This window comes from Bos mutus, chromosome 18 (assembly GCF_027580195.1).
Source record: "Bos mutus isolate GX-2022 chromosome 18, NWIPB_WYAK_1.1, whole genome shotgun sequence".
NCBI lineage: Eukaryota > Metazoa > Chordata > Mammalia > Artiodactyla > Bovidae > Bos > Bos mutus.
The window spans coordinates 3,468,454-3,475,086 of NC_091634.1; the positions used below are offsets into that span (position 1 = coordinate 3,468,454).

The 6,633-nt window shown below is 39.7% G+C and overlaps 1 pseudogene; it reads right to left on the reverse strand.

The window, feature by feature from the left end:
- Positions 1-5,067: 5,067 nt before the first annotated feature.
- Positions 5,068-5,763, reverse strand: LOC138991779 (zinc finger protein 383-like; annotated as a pseudogene).
- Between the last annotated feature and the right edge of the window lie 870 nt (positions 5,764-6,633).

Genomic DNA, 6,633 nt, shown 5'->3' on the forward strand with positions numbered 1-6,633 from the left:
CTCAACAGTACTCTGTATGATCCTTCTTATTAGAACTGTCACAATGTCCCTGTAGTTACAGAGAGGGGGAAAAGGTACAATAGAGAAATGATGACAAATATAGGAAATTATTTGAGGTTTAAGACCAGTAAGTAAGCTAATTTCTACATATGCCATCCCAATGTGATACCAAATGGTTTTATTATTCCAATCTTTTCCCTGAAACCTTACGTTTGTTGGAAAAGTTAATGTTGGTGGTGGATTAATGTTTCATTCATTACACATCAACCTAAACACTTAAACAGCACCCACTTTTATTAATATATTAATTTCACACATAATCAACATAAAACCTTTTACAATCCACTATATGATCCTTGGCTTATCCAGGCAGTCCCACTATGGTAATGGATGGGGAGGAAAGTGGACCAGGGGCTTGAGTGAACACAGAGAAAGTTGCCCCAGTGTCCAAAAGGAAATAGATGGATTGGCCTCCCACAGTTATTAATACCCAGGGCTCCTTAGGTGTAATTAGGATGGGAGCTTCTGTGGGAACCCTCAGGCACCTTCAGTCCCGATTGCTTTGAGAGCCCGATCCCTGGGCGCTATGCCTCATAGGGCAGTATCTCCTCCAGTGTGGTCCTTTGCAGACATGGACATGGACATGGAGCCAGGGGTGGCTTAGACAACTGAGGGTAATCCCGCTTGAGATGTCCCTCCTTGGCACAATAATAACATGTCTATCCCTTTTCATTGGGTTCCTCTGGCCATTGTTCCTTAGGCTGTTTCAAAGCAGATCTAACAGCCATTTTGGGGACTTCATTCTTTGGCCTGGTTCTTTTTTGCCTCTTATTTTCCTCCTTGTATTCTCTGTTGTAATATACTCTCTGAGCCAGCTGTAACAGTTTTTCTAAAGACTGATTTGATCCAAATGACTGTTTTCATAATGTAGGCAGATATCTGGAGCTGACTGGGTGAGAAATCTATCCTTTAAGATTACTCCTCCTTCTGCACTTTCAGGATGAACAAATATCAGTAAACTTGCAGAGACCCTCCTGTAGTCTATCTAGGACTTTACCAGGAGTTTACTTCATTCGTGTTCTATGTGAGCCAACTTAGCATAGTTGGAAGGCTTAGCGTGCCCTAGTTTAAGTCCTTCAAGAATACATCCGACAAAGTGGCTCTGTTATGGGAACTCCTTGGGTCTCAGTAGAGAGGAGGGCTATTTCGTGTTCCTTCTTTCCCCTTGCCTTCAAGCCATTCATCTCCAAAAGTAGTAGCTTCCCCTCAAACTCAAGCTCTCAAATCAGGCATCAGCATCTGCCCCAAGACATACATTACATCTCTCCAATAAGCTCATAAAATAAAGTTAGTCCCATAAAGGCTTCTATGTACTTTTTGGGTCCTCTAAATAGTCTTGATCACAACCGTGACTGTTTGAATTTCTACCAAGAGTGAGGCAACCTCTTCTGGAAGGGTGCCCTGATTCTCAGCCTGTTTAGTTGGGACCCTGGATACAGGGGCAAAGTAAGAGGACAGGAGGGATCTGAAGGTTTCACACCCAAATCTGTACCCTTAGGAAATAAGTCTGGCATGTCTTGAAGAGAGATAAAGAGCAACACATATATCACTTCTACATATTTCCCTTGTTTTCTACAGAACCATTCCAGTTGTAAAGCAGTATTGTAATTAAAGAGACTTCAACTGGCCAGTGCTCCCCATCTTCAAAAGGATTACCATGACTATTCAGTATCATAGAAGATCAGGCGTGTCTTTTAAAAACTCTGGGTATAAAACCTGTTCCAGTATTTTAAATATATTTTAAAGGAGTGGTTCTGGAGCCATTAGCTCCCATCTGTGAGAAAAAAGAGGCATCCACAGCTGTGGCTTTTTTCCATCGGAGGCATCTCTACCTGCTCTAGATGGGGGTGGAGACAGAATTTCCACTGAAGCTTTCCTTCTCTGGTTGGACTTAGTCTGTCCCTTACCGACACAGGTGCCTTATCTGTCCTTTCTGGTTCTATCACTGAGGTGGGGTGAATATGCACCAAGTGTAGACCTGATGGCATCCCAGATTAAGGTCCAGTCATTAACGCCCATCATTAATTAATTAATGTCCATCATTAATTAATGTCCATCATTAAAATCTTCAATTTCTGCTCTTCCTGTCATGCCACCCAGAGTGCAACAGAGTAGCCTTCTGGAATGCTTCCCAAGTTAGAACTATTAGGGGAAGTATCCATCTTCCGTGTACTTGTGGATATTCCTGAGTACAATCCTGAGTGCAATAGAAGGGGTGAGTCATAAAGGGATGAACAACAACCAAGATGTCCCTTCTGAGTGTAGCAAAAGTGGGGAAGGGCCGCCCAGCAAGGAAAAAGTGATTTTAGTCCTTCAACTATTAGCGCCAATCCTTCCAGTTCATTCTCACAGATTTCAGAGAAAGAATATCTAAGGAGTTGAGACAGAGAGCCTCCTCTGATCCACTAACAGCACTACCAGAGGAAGAGGCCTGCTGTACTTCCAATTTGGCATTCTCGACTTATGTTTTAGAAACCTCGTGCTCACTAGCAGCGCTTCCATCCATATAGTTTGAGGCACAGCTATGACAAGGACTCACTTTTAGGACTCTGGCCCCATATTCAGCAGATGGATAGATCTTTTGTTTTCTCCTTTGTCTCTCGCTTCTCTTCTTTTTTCAGCTATTTGTAAGGCCTCCTCAGACAGCCAATTTTGCCTTTCTTTTTCTTGGGGATGGAACCATGAGGGTGTGATCACTCACCTAGAGCCAGTCATCCTGGAGTGTGAAGTCAAGTGGGCCTTAGGAAGCTTCACTACCAACAAAGCTAGTGGAGGTGATGAAATTCCAGCTGAGCTATTTCAAATCCTAAAAGATGATGCTGTGAAAGCCCTGCACTCAATATGCCACCAAACTTGAAAAACTCAGCAGGGGCCACAGGACTGGACAAGGTCAGTGTTCATTCCAATCCCAAAGAAGGGCAACAACAAAGAATGTCCTAACTACCACACAATTGCATTCATCTCACAGGCTAGGAAGGTCATGCTCAAATTCCTTCAAGCTAGGCTTCAAAGAATCAAGAACTTCTTAAATAAGCCTATACAAGTCACTGAAAAGTCTCAGTTAAACAGCAGAACACAAGGAATTGGAAGTAGGTGAATTTATTACAAGGACCTGAAACAATTAACAAAAAGGGCACCCTGAGGGAGGTCAAGGCTAGAACCAGGCAGAGAAAGTTGCAGTACTTGGGGTTCAGGCCTTTATAAGTGACCCTGGGTGAAGTGCTGTGTGTTCCCCAGGTTGAGTGTGGATTGCTCAGTTCAAACCAAGACCAGCAGGATTCTGGTGAGCTCTGTGAGCATTTCATTTAAGGGGGCCTGTTAAGTGGAACCTGGGGTTTGGCAAAACCGCTAATCACAAGGAAGGTAGTCATCTAATGCAAGTGTTCAGAGGACTGGCTGGTGTGAGTTTAACACTTGCAGGCTGCCTGCTCCACACACAGATGCTGAGGCAGTAACAGCAAGGAGCAGTTCAGGTAAGCTCTCAACAATACTCTGCATGATCCTTCTTATTAGAATTCTCACAATGTCCAAGTAGTTACAAAATGGGAGAGGTGATACAACATAGATATGGGGGAAAATATATGAAAGTATTAAAGGTTTAAAGCCACTAAGGAACTAATTTCTACAGATACCAGCTCTCTGTGCTACCAGATAGTTTGTTATAATCTCTTCTTTATAACTTTAAATAAGGTGGGAGAGGTTAATGTTGGTGGTGTGTTAACATTTCATTGATTACAAGCAACCGAAATACTAAACACCATTCATTTTTATTAACTGTGTGCTTAGTCACTCAGTTGTGTCCGAGTCTTTGCGACCCCATGGACTGTAGCCTGCCAGGCTCCTCTGTCCATGGGGATTCTCCAGGCAAAAATACTGGAGTAGGTTGCCATTTCCTTCTCCAGGGGATCTTCCCAACCCAGGAATCGAACCCAGGTTTCACGCATTGCAGGTGTATTCTTTACTGTCTGAACCACCATGGAAGCCCATACATGTATTAATTTCATACATATTTGACATTTTACAATTTCACACGTTATAATCTTTTACAATCCACTGTGTGATCCTTAATTAAAATACAGACTACAAGCATAGAGAAAGATTTATTTTTCTGATATAATAATATGAAAATTGTGATTTCTATGGTTTACACAACAGAGGTTAGCAAACACTTAGGAAATATGGCCATACACTAATTATATGCTTTTTCTAGAAAGCGTTTCCTGTACATTTCTAGGTTACCACAGAAGATATATTTCAACATTGTCAACTAATATTCATGACTTGTGTTGATGTTATGATGATACAACAATATTTTAGTGAACTGTTATTGTGTCATCTTCACAAATTCAGTGATATAACTATTGAAAATTTAGAACCAACTGCTGTTGTACTTTAATACATGCAAAGAGTTCATGACCACTTACATCATGGTGACCTCTAGGGACATTTGACATCAAAGACAAACACCTGCAATTAGATGTTCATTGTACATTTTACATTCCGGTTCCATTCTGTAATGGAGAATAGATAGAAATGGTTACAACACAATATAGAAGGGCTTCTCTTATCTCTAAAGTACAAACCATAAAAAAAAAAAAAATCTACATTTGCATACACACTAAAAATGAAGCACAATATGGATTTCATAGTTCAATTACATTAATTCTCAAATAATCTCAAATCATGTCATTATAAACAGGATACATTGCTAATAACTGTAACTTTCTAACCATCAACCCTTCATCTTGTGACCATACTAACATGTTCACTTTCTATGTGTTTTAATTATACATTACTCTCCATAATAATTCTCCTTCAGAGGAACTTCAGAAAACAGGATTGATGAAATCCTTACTAATTTTCAGTCTCTGATATGTATTTAGATTTATGTTTTGATGAAATACATTTGTACATATTTGTTACATTATTTCCATATGTTTCTTGTATAAGCTCTCATGCTTTCTGATGTACATTTAGGACAAACCTCTTTCATCACTTGTTTCATTACTAGGGCTTGTCTCCAGTGTGTGCTCTCAGGTGTTGAGTGAGATCACTGCTCTGACTAAAGGCTTTGCCACATTGCTTACATTTGTAAGGTTTCTCTCCAGTATGAATTTGCTGATATTTAGAAAAATTTGAGCTCTGGCTAAGGCTTTGCCACCTTCTTTGCATTTGCATGGTTTCTCCCCAGTATGAATCCTCTGATGTTGGGAAAGACCTGAGCTATTGGTAAAGGCTTTGCCACATTCTGTACATTTCTAAGGTTTCTTTCAAGTATGAGTTCGCTGATGTTCAGTAAGATTTGAGCAACGGATAAAGGTTTTGCCACATTCCATACATTTGTAAGGTATATCTCCACTATGAATTCACTGATGTTGAGAAAAACTTGACATCTGCTGGATGGCTTTGAAGCAATCCTTACATTTAGAAGTTTTCTCTCCAGTATAAATTCGCTGATGTTAAGTAAGATTTGAGTTCTGATAAAAGGCTTTGCCACACTTTGCACATTTATAAGGTTTCTCCCCAGTATGATTTGCTGATGTCGATTAAGATTTGAGCAATAGATAAACACTTTGCCACACTCCTTACATTTATAAGTTTATAAGATTTCTGGCCAGTATGGATTCACTGATGGTGCCTAAGATGTGAACTGTTACTAAAGGCTTTGCCAAATTGTACAATTAAAATGTTTCCGATCTGCATGAATCATCCAATTGCTACTTAGATCGGATGAGTGAGTAAAGACTTTTATACATTTCTTACACTTGTTTTCTTTTTGTGGATTTGGAATAGTCTGCTGTTCAATAAGTTCTGAAGACTGATTAGAAACTTTACCATATTCACTACAATTATAAGTCTTCTCTCCAATATGAGTATCTTTATAGAAAGACCTGATATTTGATAAATGGAACATCATAGTTACTCAGAAATGTGCACAGTTTCATTAGGACTCTCAAGAAATGAAACAGCAACCAGTTCATGCAGGTTGTCACAAGCCAAGAAGAGCATTTTAGTTCTCACTGTGAAAGAGAAAGGTAATCACCAGACAAGATTTCGTCATGGTTTAACAGGAAGAAGGCAGCAGGTGATAGCCATCTATGACAAAAACAGAAATAAATCCAGACTTCTTCAAAATCGTTTCCAATGAAGCAGATCTTCCAAAAACACATGACAAAGAATGACTTCTTCACTGATGCTTGGACCTCTCACCTGAGTCATTGGCTCCATCCATTCACACGTACCTGGGTACATGGCCATTGTCTCCATTCTGCTTATATTCCTGGGATCCTTCATTTGCTCCAGAAAAGTGACCAGGTCCACCTTATAAACCACAAGACCTGTTAATCAGAGAATAGAATATTTATTTTGCTAGAGATTCAACACTTTTCAATCTAATATGTATCCAGGTGAGAAGACAATGCATGGTGGAATGTTAAGACAACCTAGAAAAATATTTCCTCAAATACTTTATTGAAAGGTCCTATACAAAACTAACTAATACATAAAAACCAGATCCTGACATTCTGGTCACATACTACAACACAAAAGTAAGTAATGTAAATTTGATTTGAA